General features: G+C 61.5%; 1 protein-coding gene across 9 annotated transcripts in view; it reads left to right on the top strand.

Moving 5' to 3' along the window:
• Positions 1-1,038: 1,038 nt before the first annotated feature.
• The window catches only part of ATP2B4 (ATPase plasma membrane Ca2+ transporting 4), a 75,810-nt gene continuing 63,949 nt past the window's right edge, over positions 1,039-12,899 (top strand). For 4 of the 9 annotated variants that reach the window (XM_041721383.2, XM_041721380.2, XM_041721384.2 and 1 more), the window contains exon 1: positions 1,040-1,207. The gene's annotated coding sequence lies outside the window, so the exon portion shown is untranslated. Of the gene's footprint in view, positions 1,208-2,046; positions 2,188-2,335; positions 2,466-2,833; positions 2,855-12,899 lie in introns of those variants that run through there. The other 5 variants (XM_041721385.2, XM_041721382.2, XM_041721381.2 and 2 more) reach the window with 4 other exon arrangements.

Genomic DNA, 12,899 nt, shown 5'->3' on the forward strand with positions numbered 1-12,899 from the left:
GCTTGGGGACCCCCATATCGCCCCGGGGTGTCCCCACTCTTCCCGGGGGTGTCCCCACATTGCCCGGGGAGTGTCCCCAAATTTCCCAGTGGTGTCCCCACCCTTTTTGGGGGGTGCACCCACTGCCTTGTCCAGCGTGTCCCCCCACCCTGCCTGGGGACCCCCATATTACCTGGGGGTGTCCCCCCCCTGCTTGGGGACTCCCATATCTCCCCCGGGGTGTCCCCACTCTTCCCGGGAGTGTCCCCACATTGCCCGGGGGAGTCTCCCCTCTTTCCGGGGGTGCATCTGCCGCCCTGTCCAGCGTGTCCCCACCCTGCTTGGGGGTCCCCATATTGCCTGGGGTGTCCCCACCTTGCTTGGGGACCCCAATATCGCCCCGGGGTGTCCCCACTCTTCCCGGGGATGTCCCCACATTGCCCGGGGAGCGTCCCCAAATTTCCCAATGGTGTCCCCACCCTTTTGGGGGGTGCACCCACTGCCTTGTCCAGTGTGTCCCTCCACCCTGCCTGGGGACCCCGATATTACCTGGGGTGTCCCCCCCCTGCTTGGGGACCCCGATATTACCCGGGGGTGTCCCCACCCTGCTTGGGGACTCCCATATTACCCGGGGGTTCCCCACCCTGCTTGGGCACCCCCATATCCCCCCGGGGTGTCCCCACATTGCCCGGGGAGTGTCCCCAAATTTCCCAGTGGTGTCCCTATCGTTTCCAGGGGTGCACCCCCACCCTGTCCCGCGTGTCCCCACCCTGCTTGGGGACCCCGATATTACCCGGGGCTGTCCCCACCCTGCCTGGGGACCCCGATATTACCCGGGGGTGTCCCCACTCTTCCCCGGGGTGCCCCCACCCTTTCCACGCGTGCACCCCCCACTCTGCCCGTGGGCTCCCGCTATCTTTGGGGTCCCCCACCCCGCTGTCCCCCCCTCGCTGGTGCCTTCACCCCGTTCCTGTCCCCGTCCCCCTTAAGCCGCCGTCGGGGCGTGCAGCCACCTTAAGGGAGCCCCTCCCCCGGCGGGCTGGGACCAGCCCTCCCCCTCCCTGCCCGCCGTCCCCTCCCTCGCCGGCCCGGCCCCGCACGGCCCCGCACGGCACGGGGGGTTGCCATGACGAGCGTTTTCTCCCGTTAGCACCGGGACCGCTCCCCTCCAGCCCATGGCCAGTCGCGGGGGCTCCGCCGCCAACCGGGCGCCGTGGGACCGGAGCCGGTGAGTGCGAAGGGGGGGGGTCCCCAGCAGTTTGGGGGTCCCACGGGGGGGTTGGAGGTGTTGGGGACACGCGGGAGTGGCGTGGGGTGGCTGCAGAGGGAGGGTCTGTGTAGGAAGGGGGGTGGGAGCATCGCCGCCCCCGCCGTGGGGCGATGGCAGTGGGGGTCTCACCGCCCCGCTCCGTCCCGCTGCAGCAGGTGGGATGAGGGGGGGCTCGCCGTGGGTTCTGCATCACGGGGGGTCCCCCCCCAGACCCCAGTCCCGCGTGGGGTGATGGGGTGACGGCGGTCCGGCCGCTCCGGGGCGTGGGCGGTGTGGGGAGTGCGGCCCCCAAATATCTCGTGGGGGGCAGCTCCGGCAGCACCCCCCGGATTTGGGGTGGGGAGGATGCTCCGGTCGGATCCTACAACTTGTTGCCCGTCCTTGAGGTGGCTGTGTGTGTGTGTGTGCGGGGTTCCCGGTCGCGCGTGTTGCTGGATTTTTTGGGAGGCAGCGAGTTGTGGCATTGCGGGGAGGAGGAGGAGGATGAGGATGATGGAGGAAGGAAGAGGCGGGGGAAGGGGAGGGGGGCTTGCGGCAGCCCAAGGACAGAGCGGGGAAGGTGCTGCGTGGGTGGGTTTGGGGTGTTTTTTTCCCCACGCGTGGGGCAGCAAAGGGGGGCTGCTCCTTGCCTGGAGTGGGGTGACTCGGGTGGGGGGCGCGTGGGGAGGGTGGGATGCGGTGGGGGGGTGGGGGGGTTGCCCACGCCACGGCTGGGCACGTCCCCCTCCTGCCTGCACCAATCCAGCTGGGCAGAGCCACAGCAGAAAAAAAAAAAACAGGAGTGGGGAGGCGGAAAATAAATTAAAAAATAAATCAGGAAATCTATTGCAAGCCCGGCCAGGCTCTGGCCTCGTCCGCCTCCTCCTGCCTCTGTCCCCAGCGCTCTCCCTGCATCCCAGCCCGGCTCCGGAGCCTCCCAGCATCCCTGGCCTGGCTCGGTGGGTCCGTGCCCCCCGTGGGCTGCCGGCGGCGGGGGCGGGGGGGGCTGTGCGGAGCTGGGTGGTCCCTCCCTGCTTCGCCAGAGGCGAGTGGAGATGTTGGGAGGGGAGGAGGGACAATAGGTTATTGTGCTCTTATCTCTGGAGACCTGAGCTTGGGTGGGGGTTTGCATTGCGAAGCTCAAACCAGTGCAGCCAGTTTCTGCCCGTGGCCGTGGACTGGCAGCCCTGGACGTGGGTGGACGGGCCGGAGCAGAGGGCAGCGAGCCGGGGTGGAGGTGAGTGCTCGGAGCTCGCCATGGGGCACCCAGAGCCATCCTTGGGGCCTGGGGGACCCCCGAGGTGAACCCCCCATCCCAAACCCCCTGGGCTGCGTGGACAAGGCAGGGGCTGCACCGCTGCCTGCGCCCTGCCTGCCTCCAGACGTTGCCCTCAATCTTTCGCTTCTCTGAGCACTGAAAACGCACCTAAATTATTCAATCATGAGCGAGCGAGGCTGACGCCCCCGCGCTCCGCCAGCCCCACCCCGCCGCGCCCCGGGGATCCCTCCCGGGCCTGGGCTTCCCTCCCCGGTCACCCCTCGGGTGACCCCCGGACCCTCCCTGCGAGCGGCTCAAGGGGGGCTGCAGGTGCCCCTCGGATCGGAGGAGCGGACCCTTCCTCAAAGGTGGGCGCTGGGTGGGCTTGGAGGCCAAATTGTGAGTGCCTGAGGCCGGGCTGGAGGATGGCCGCGGCACGGGGAAGGTGCCGGTGCCGGGATGGTGCGGCTGGAGCTGGGAGGAGGCAGCGCTGCCCCGTTCCTGCCCCGTTCCTGCCCCGTTCCTGCCCCGTTCCTGCCCCGTTCCTGCCCCGTTCCTGCCCCGGCACCGCGCGGTCCCCGCGGGCTCCGGCCCCGTCCCGCCCTGGCCGCCGGTCCTACCCCGGCTCCTTCCCGGCTGGAAAAGCGCTGCAGGTAGAGAGGATTGAGAGGGCGCAGGGTGTTGTTGGGTGTTGGTTTCTTTTTTTTCTTTTTTTTTTTTTTTTTTTTTTTTTTTTCTTCTTCTTCCTTTTTTTTTTTTTTTTTTCCGCTGGCGATGATGACGGAGGGAATTCCCTGCGCTGCCGGCTCGCCGCCCGCGTGCCGTGGGTCCGCATCTCCGTCTCTTCCCGGGGGAATCCTGCCGCTCTCACCCCAGCCTTGCGCCTCCGGAGCCGGGAGCCGCCGCGCCCCAGCCCCGGGGCAGGGCGGGGGCAGCCCAAGGGTGGCACAGCTCCTTGGGCAGGATGAGTAAGAGCAGGGAGGGACGCCTGCTCCTCTCCACTATTGTTTAGCAGTCGAAAGCTCCGGGGTGGAGCTGAGCCTGGAGTTTCCCCTTGTCCCCAAGCCCTGCGAGACAAGCCCGCTCCTTCCCCGCCCGCTCCTCGCTGAGGCCGCGCGTTCCCCGCGTGTTCCCCTCTCCTCTCCTCTCTAGGGTTGTGTGTGTTTTTTTAGTTTTTTTTAGTTTTTTTTTCCTGTTTTTCCTCCCTGCTAGGCCAGTTTTCCCGCAGGGTTGGAGCCTGCGGGGGATTTGGGGACCCAAATCCCTGCGATGGGGATGGACTCGCAGCCGCCGCCCGTTCGCTCTCTGCTGCGGATGCTCCCCGAGCAGGGCCCGGCCCAGGGCTGGGCTGGCAGCTCCGGCTTCCTCCTCGCCCACGGCTCCTCCCCGCCGGGCACGGCTGCGCCCTGCTGGGAAAGGAGCCGGAAAACCTGCGGGGAGAGCCCGGGCATCCCGCTGGCTCCGGGAGAGCCTGGGCAGGGACAGCGAGAGCCGGCGGGGAGACACGGTGCGGCTTTGGGAAGTGACCGATGGTCAGGGTGGGTGTGGGAATGGGATGCAGGTCATTTGGGCGGTGACCAAGGGTCAGTATGGCTGTGGAAATGGGATGCAGGTCGTTTGGGCAGTGACCGATGGTCAGGGTGGCTGTGGAAATGGGATGCAGGTCGTTTGGGAAGTGACCAGTGGTCAGTGTGGCCGAGGAAATGGGTGCGGGTCCTTTGGGCGGTGACCGATGGTCAGTCTGGGTGTGGAAATGGGATGCAGGTCGTTTGGGAAGTGACCAGTGGTCAGTGTGGCCGTGGGAATGGGATGCAGGTCGTTTGGGAAGTGACCCATGCTCCATGTGACCGTGGCAATGGGAAGTGACCAATGGTCAGTGTGACCACAACAGTGGGATGCAGGCCCTTAGGTGGGAGGTGACCAGTGCTCGGTGTGACCATGGCAGTGGAAGTGACCATGGCAGTGGAAGTGACCAGAGCTCGGTGTGACCATGGCAGTGGAAGTGACCAGTGCTCAGTGTGAGGTGACCATGGCAGTGGCAGTGACCAGTGCTCGGTGTGACCATGGCAGTGGAAGTGACCAGTGCTCAGTGTGAGGTGACCATGGCAGTGGAAGTGACCAGTGCTCGGTGTGACCGTGGCAGTGACCAGTGCTCGGTGTGACCATGGCAGTGGAAGTGACCAGTGCTCGGTGTGACCATGGCAGTGGAAGTGACCAGAGCTCAGTGTGACTGTGGCAGTGGAAGTGACCATGGCAGTGACCAGTGCTCGGTGTGACCACGGTGATGGATGCAGGCCCTTAGGTGGGAAGTGGCCACTGCAGCACAGGCGGTGCCACTTCCCTGGTGTCCCCCATCTCCCAGTGGCTAGCTGGGAGCTCCTGGATCCAGGGATGCTGCAGCATTCCCGGTAAGGAATGTTCTGGCACGCTGGAGGGGCTCTGGTGTGCAGAGCTGGGAATTTGAACCCATCCCGGTCCCCCTGGGTTGTGCTGGGGGGAATAGGGATCCGATGGGTGGTGATGGGGCTGGAGATGCTCCTGGGGGAAGGAGCTTTGGTGGCAAAGGTGGCAGAGCTGTCCCCAACCTCCCTCCTCTCCACAGTGGTGCAGACAAAGGTGACCAGCTGGGGGACAGGGATAGGCAGGTGACAGGATCCTGCCCAGCCCAGTGGTTTTCCAGTGGAAGCCCACTGGTTTTCCCAGTGGCACTGGGACAGGGAATGTGTTTTGGGGTGCAGGACCAGCCTTGGGATCCCTGGGAGCAGTCGGGTGACAGCCACAATCCCTGTCACCTCCTACCAGCGCTGAGGCTGAGCTAATGAACCCTGTGACTTTGATGTTTTAATTAGTTGCTTTTGGCTTTAATGCACAGGGATAATAGAGTTTCTATGGACTCATAAACCCTGCCCCTCTGCTGGATCATTAGGAAAAGGGAAAAAAGCCACAAGGTAAGGCTGGGTAGGGACAGGAGGGAAGCTGGAGCCCTGTGGAGTGCATGACACCCGCTGGGGTGTCACCCAGCCAGCTGGTGACTCTTTTAAACCGCTAATTAAGCACCTTAAATCCTGGGAGAACTCTCTGTGAGTAAGAGCTGAGTTCAGAGTCCTCCTGCGTTTGTGAGCTTCTGGGAGGGGTCTCAGATTTGAACGTGGGAAGCTGATGCACAGCGAGGTCCCGGGAATCAGGAATTGGGATTGTGGGATTCACTTTTGGGGCTGGCCCTGCTCCCTCCAGCATGCAGAACTCCACCAGGGTCCCCACGTCCCTTGTCACCAGCCTGGGCTGGTGGGACACCAGCCCAGGCTGGTGACAAGGGATGTGGGGACCCTGGTGGAGTTCTCCTGGGATTTCTGGATCATGTCATCAAGTCCTACATGGAGACCTAAATATGGACCAGGAGGGTGCAGGCTGGGGAGGGAACACACGGTGGTGACACCAGCAACCCTCTGCCCAAATCCTGCAGCTTTGGAGCGAGGGAAGGGATGTGGGATCGATTATCCATGACGGGATCGATTGTCCGTCATGGGATGGGATCGATCATCCATTGCGGGATCGATTGTCCATCGTGGGATGGGATGGGATCGATCATCCATCGTGGGATCGATTGTCCATCATGGGATGGGATCGATCATCCATTGTGGGATCAATTGTCCATCATGGGATGGGATGGGATCGATCATCCATTGTGGGATCAATCGTCCATCGTGGAATGGGATCGATCATCCATCGTGGGATCAATCGTCCATCATGGGATGGGATAGATCATCCATTGTGGGATCGATCGTCCATCATGGGATGGGATGGGATCGATCATCCATCGTGGGATCGATTGTCCATCATGGGATTGATCATCCATCATGGGATGGGATGGGATCGATCATCCATTGTGGGATCGATCGTCCATCGTGGGATGGGATCGATCGTCCATTGTAGGATCGATTGTCCATCACAGGATGGGATCGATCGTCCATCGCGGGATTGATCATCCATCATGGGATGGGATTGATCATCCATTGTGGGATTGATCGTCCATCATGGGATGGGATCAATCGTCTGTCATGGGATCGAACGTCCATTGTGGGATGGGGTTGATCATCCATTGTGGGATTGATTGTCCATCATGAGATGGGATGGGATCGATCATCCATTGTGGGATCGATCATCCATCATGGGATCGATTGTCCATCGTGGGATGGGATCGATCGTCCATTGCCCAGTGCCAAAGGGAGAGCTGCTGGCCTTGGGAATCCTTCCCTTCCCTGCAGCACCAGGGGCTGTGGAACCCCCAGTGCCACCCCAGTGCCACCCCAGTGCCACCCCAGTGCCACCCCAGGCCTGTCCCTTGCCACCCCCACCCATGGCCGAGCCCTTGGCGTGTCCCCAGCGTGGGGAACTCCTGGCCAGGGCAGCACCGGCCGAGGGGAAGCTGCGGCCAAGTGCCGCGTTTTGTGCTGACGGGGAAACTTTTCCTTCCACGCTTCCAGGGCAGGGATGAGCTGGCAGCCGGGCTGAGCCGAGCGGGGCGCCGGGGGCGAGGAGCAGCCCTGGTTTTCCCATCCCGTGCCCCCATGGCCGCCTTGGGAAGGAGCAGCGAGCCGTGCCTGGGCAGAGCCCGGCGCGTAGGAGTCCCCACCCGGAAGAGTTTGTCCGGCGGGGCCGCGGAGGGAGGAATCCGATCCCTCCTTTTCCCAGGCTGGGATCCCAGCGCCGGAGCTTGGCTCTGCGAGGCCTTGGCTGGTTCCCCTCTGCTGAACCCCCAGCTCCGTCCCCAGCGTGGTTCTGCCATCCCACCAGGCCGGGAAGGGTCCAGCAGCGGCGATTCCCGACATCTCCTCTTTGTCTGCGCTCGCAAAGGTCAGCCCTGCCTCGCTCCGTGAAGGAGCTGTAAATAATCCCTGCTCCTTGTGCTGCAGCTCCAGGGCTGAGCCCAGCATCCTCCTCCTCCTCTTCCTCCTGCTGCTGCCCGAGGAGCCGTGCCAGGGCAGGCGATGCCAGCCCAGCGCTGCAGAGCCGGGGGGCAGCAGGGTGCGGGTGGCCGGTGGGGGGACAGCGGCGTGTCCCATGCCAAGGGCAAGATCGGGATGGCTGCTCCTGCCTTCTCCAGGCTAAAAATAAGCCGCTGGCCCTCACCGTGCTGCCTCTGCGAGGTCTGGGGGGGTGGCAGTGGGCAGGGGGTGAATCCGGGCACTGTGGGGACCGTGGGGTGGTGGCAGGGCTGGTGTGGGGTTGGAAGTGACCTTTGCTCTTTGAGCATCGGGGGTCGGAGATCGGATTTTCGGCTCCGGGCTCGGATTTCGGGCAGAAGGTATCTGATTTTCGGCGCCGTTTCTCGAGATGCTAATTAAGGACCCTGCAGCAGCAGCTGGAGCTTTAGTGTCCCTTCGCCACCCCTCGCTCAGCCGGGAGGTGCCCGTGGCCCCTGGAATGCCCTCGGCTTTTCCTTGGCCCCTGGAATGCCCTCGGCTTTTCCTGGCCCCTGGAATGCCCTCGGCTTTTCCTGGCCCCTGGAATGCCCTCGGCTTTTCCTTGGCCCCTGGAATGCCCTCGGCTTTTCGCTTCTCGCCTTTTGTTCCTGTTTGGGAATGCCTCCCCTCGCCTCTCCAGCTTTTCCAGAGGCTTAGTGGCGTGGCCCTATCGGTATTCCAGCTCCTCACCTCCCTTCCCACCTTCTCGCCAGCTTCTTAAAAACATCCCTGTGCCGCTGGGGACACAGCCCAGGATCCTGGAGGAAAGCTTCTTTCCCACTCCTGCCATTCCACAGGCAGCCCAGGGGCAGCGGGACGAGCCAGGAGATGGCTCAGTCCTCCAGCACTGCGCACTCTCCTCCTTGCTCTGTCCAAGGCCGCTGATTTTGGGATGATCCCGGGGGAGATGCAACGGCTCCGAGCGGGATGTGGGATTCTCGTGGCACCTGCAGAGCTCAGCCCGGCGTGACGGATGGCTGCTGCAGCTGGCAGCGCGCCGTGCCAGCTTCCCGGAGCTTCCCGCAGCTCCAGAGGGGCTTCCTGGCGGAGCTGGGCATGTGCCCGTGCCAGCAGCGGGGATCCGGCACGGCCTCGGCACTGGGGACGCGCCTGGGGCTGAGCCGGGCTGGGAGGGAGCTGCTGCTCCGGCGTGAACCTGGAGTTAAACATTATTCCTGCCTCTGGAGCAGGGAGGGATTAGAGTGCAGGGAAATGAGGGCAGGCTGGATTTGCAGCTGGGAATGCCAGGCTGGCACTGGGTGAACCCCAGGATGGCCGGAGCAAGGCTGGAAGAGGGGTGACAGCGTGGGTGACAGCCTCGGGAACAGTGGGAATGACAACCAGGATTCATCCCGATGGCACAGGCGTGAACCTTGAGTTAAACATGATTCCTGCCTCTGGAGCAGGGAGGGATTAGTGCAGGGAAATGAGGGCAGGCTGGATTTGCAGCTGGGAATGCCAGGCTGGCACTGGGTGAACCCCAGGATGGCCGGAGCGAGGCTGGAAGAGGGGTGACAGTGTGGGTGACAGCCTCGGGAACAGCGGGAATGACAACCAGGATTCATCCTGATGGCACAGGCGTGATCCTTGAGTTAAACATGATTCCTGCCTCTGGAGCAGGGAGGGATTAGTGGAGGGAAATCAGGGCAGGCTGGTGCTGGAGGAACCCCAGGATGGCCGGAGTGAGGCTGGAAGAGGGGTGACAGCGTGGGTGACAGCCTTGGGAGCAGCGGGGATGACGACCAGGATTCATCCCGATGGCACAGGCATGAACTGTGAGTTAAACATGATTCCTCTGGAGCAGGGATGGATTAGAGTGCAGGGAAATGAGGGCAGGCTGGATTTGCAGCTGGGAATGCCAGGCTGGTGCTGGATGAACCCCAGGATGGCCAGAGCAAGGCTGGAAGAGGGGTGACAGCCTCTGGAGCAGCAGGAATGACAACCAGGATTCATCCCGATGGCACAGGCATGAACTGTGAGTTAAACATGATTCCTCTGGAGCAGGGAGGGATTAGTGCGGGGAAATGAGGGCAGGCTGGCACTGGGTGAACCCCAGGATGGCCGGAGCGAGGCTGGAAGAGGGGTGACAGTGTGGGTGACGGCCTTGGGAACAGCAGGAATGACAACCAGGATTCATCCCAATGGCACAGGCCATGAGTTAAACATGATTCCTCTGGAGCAGGGAGGGATTAGTGCAGGGAAATGAAGGCAGGCTGGTGCTGGATGAACCCCAGGATGGCCAGAGCGAGGCTGGAAGAGGGGTGACAGTGTGGGTGACAGCCTTGGGAGCAGCGGGAATGACAACCAGGATTCATCCCGATGGCACAGGCCATGAGTTAAACATGATTCCTGCCTCTGGAGCAGGGAGGGATTAGTGCAGGGAAATGAGGGCAGGCTGGTGCTGGAGGAACCCCAGGATGGCCGGAGCGAGGCTGGAAAAGGGGTGACAGTGTGGGTGACAGCCTCGGGAGCAGCAGGAATGACAACCAGGATTCATCCCAATGGCACAGGCCATGAGTTAAACATGATTCCTGCCTCTGGAGCAGGGAGGGATTAGTGGAGGGAAATGAGGGCAGTCTGGTGCTGGAGGAACCCCAGGGTGGCCAGAGCGAGGCTGGAAGAGGGGTGACACTGTGGGTGACAGCCTCGGGAGCAGCGGGAATGACAACCAGGATTCATCCCCATGGCACAGGCCATGAGTTAAACATGATTCCTCTGGAGCAGGGAGGGATTAGAGTTCAGGGAAATGAGGGCAGGCTGGTTCTGGGTGAACCCCAGGATGGCCGGAGCGAGGCTGGAAGAGGGGTGACAGCGTGGGTGACAGCCTCGGGAGCAGCGGGAATGACAACCAGGATTCATCCCGACGTCACGGGCCTGGCTGTGGGGCTGAATCAGCTGCAGGAGCCGGGCTGGGAGCCGTGGCTGGGCTGGGAGAAGCTGGGACAGTGGCTGGGAGCTTTCCTGGGTGTCCCACTGCAGACGTGGCTCTGAGTCACCACATCCTGCCCGGGAAAGCTTTGGGTCCCCGCACTTCCATCGGAGCAGGGCTCTGGGATGGGCCTCAGAGGGTCCTGGTGGATTCCCTGTGGGAGCCAGCTCATCCCTAGGGACAAATCCCTAAAATTTGGGGGCCACAACCCCCCGCTTTGTGTGCAGGCTGGAGCTGGGAGAGGGTGAAGCTCCACATCCTGCATTTTCCAGTGTGACTGGTGCTGGCTATTTTTAGTTGTCCAAATTAAGCTCGTCTTAAATGCTGTCTTTTGAGGTTTCTTTGAGGGAGGAGGCCTGGAGTGGTGTTATTTCCCAAGTGACTGATTGCTCTCCAATCTGACCCCAAGTGGACCGGCCAAAAAAACGAAAGGAAGGACCAAAGCTGCGGCTGGGAAGTGTCTGCTCCCTGCAGAGCTGTGCCTGAGGGTGTTTCCTGAGTCAGCAGGAGATTTCCTGGGGGAAGGAGAAAGTAAACAGCATCCCCATGGGGAAATCCAGCTGGAAAACCTCGTCCTGCTACCTGCTCTGGCTTCCCTGGGGTGTTAAATCCACAGGTTTCTCACCTCAGGGACATTTTGGATTTATTGGAGAGTGCTGGGTGCTGGCTGGGGCTCCTAGAGGAGGTGGAAAAGGCTGGAAGCACATGCAGGGTGCTGAGATTCTTCTCCCTGTTTTTGGGGGAAGCTCATCCAGAGGGGGCTGTGATGGTATCTGTTGGAATCTGTGGTATTGATGATTCCAAGATTGTAGAAAGTCTCTGTCTGTCAGCCCCGCTGCCAAAGCAGAAGCCATAATTGGTCTGTGCTGGTTTCAAGGTTGTTTATTCTGTTTATCTCTAACATGTTCTGCTGCCCTGCCGCAGCTCTGTCCTGCAGGGCAGCGTGTGGGGCTCTGCCCTCAGTGGGATGTTACAGACATTAAATACCACAAACTACCTGTGCTGGATTTACAATAACGTGCCAATATCTGTCACCTACGTTGGACAGTGTGTCCCCAGCCTGAACCAACAGAAAAATGCCAACACCACAGTGAAACATGGAGGGCATGAAGAAGGAGAAAAAGGACAAGGCACACCCAATGTCCTCCATCTTGTCCCCTTTGGACCCCTCATCTAGAATCCTAAAATTTTACTTTTGCACCCGTGCCACACTTAATTATTACTGATATCAAACCCTCAGAGCTGGTAATTCATGCTGTAAGATTGAAAACTCTTTTCCATGGGCAGAGATCACAGCCAGTGTCTCTGGGGGCTCTGTCCAGGGGGGTTCCTGACCCCTGCCAGGGTCCCAGACCCACCAGGGCAGCCAGAGGGAAGCTCTGGATTCCCACAGTATCCATGAATTCCCCAGGATGGCTCCAGCCCATCAAAACCCATCCATGCCGTGCTCCAGCTCTGTACCCACGCTGGATTCTGTCCTGCCAGCCCCTGACCGTTCCCTGCTTCCCATTTTTGGCGCTGTTTTCCCACCTTTCCCCATCCATGGATGGGCTCCGTGCCTGTCTCACCTCACCGGGCACCTGCTGGAGCATCTCCTGCCTGGAGCCCGATCAGGAATGGCTTTTCCTGCGCTGCTGCACCTCCAGCAGCAGCAGCAGCACAGCAGATGGGTGTCTCCGTGCAGGTCAGCAGCCAGGGGATGCTCCGGCTCCTGCAGTCGGACGTGAAGCGCATGATGGAATCCCGGGCAGATGCTGCAGATGGAATTCCTGCAGCGCCGGGGGGACGTGGCCCTGCGGCCCCGAGGGTCAGAGCGAGGAGCTGGAAGTGTTTCCTGGCCTTTCCAGGCTCGGGACTGTCCCTTTTCCCTCTGGGAAGGACGCTGAGGGAGCCTCCCTTCCTCCTCGCGCTGCCCCGGACGCGGCTGCCCGCGCTGGGCTGGTTTTGTTGTGTCTCCGTGCCCGGAGCTGGCTGGGATCTGTCCCCTCTTGGGGTGATCCTTTGGGAACGGGGATCCAGGAAAAGCCAGCAGGGAGCAGAGGGATTTTCCCAAATCTCAGCCTCCTCACGCAGGACCTGCCTCCCCTCCAGTGTGGGAGCAGCCAAGGTGGTGCTGGGGCACCCCACAAAGGTTTGGGGGATCCAAAACAGTTCTGGGGCATCCCACACAGTTCTGGGGGATCTCACAGAGTTCTAGGGGATCCCACAAAGGTTTGGGGGATCCCACACGGTTTTGGAGGATCCAAAACAGTTCTGGGGCATCCCACACAGTTCTGGGGGATCCCAAACAGTTCTGGAGGATCCCAAACAGTTCTGGAGGATCCCACAGAGTTCTGGAGGATCCCAAACAGGTCTGGGGGATCCAAAACAGTTCTGGAGGATCCCACAGAGTTCTGGGGGATCCCAAACAGGTCTGGGGGATCCCAAACAGTTCTGGAGGATCCCAAACAGTTCTGGGGGATCCCAAACAGTTCTGGGGGATCACAAACAGGTCTGGGGGATCCAAAACAGTTCTGGAGG

This window comes from Taeniopygia guttata, chromosome 26, assembly GCF_048771995.1.
Source record: "Taeniopygia guttata chromosome 26, bTaeGut7.mat, whole genome shotgun sequence".
Taxonomy (NCBI): domain Eukaryota; kingdom Metazoa; phylum Chordata; class Aves; order Passeriformes; family Estrildidae; genus Taeniopygia; species Taeniopygia guttata.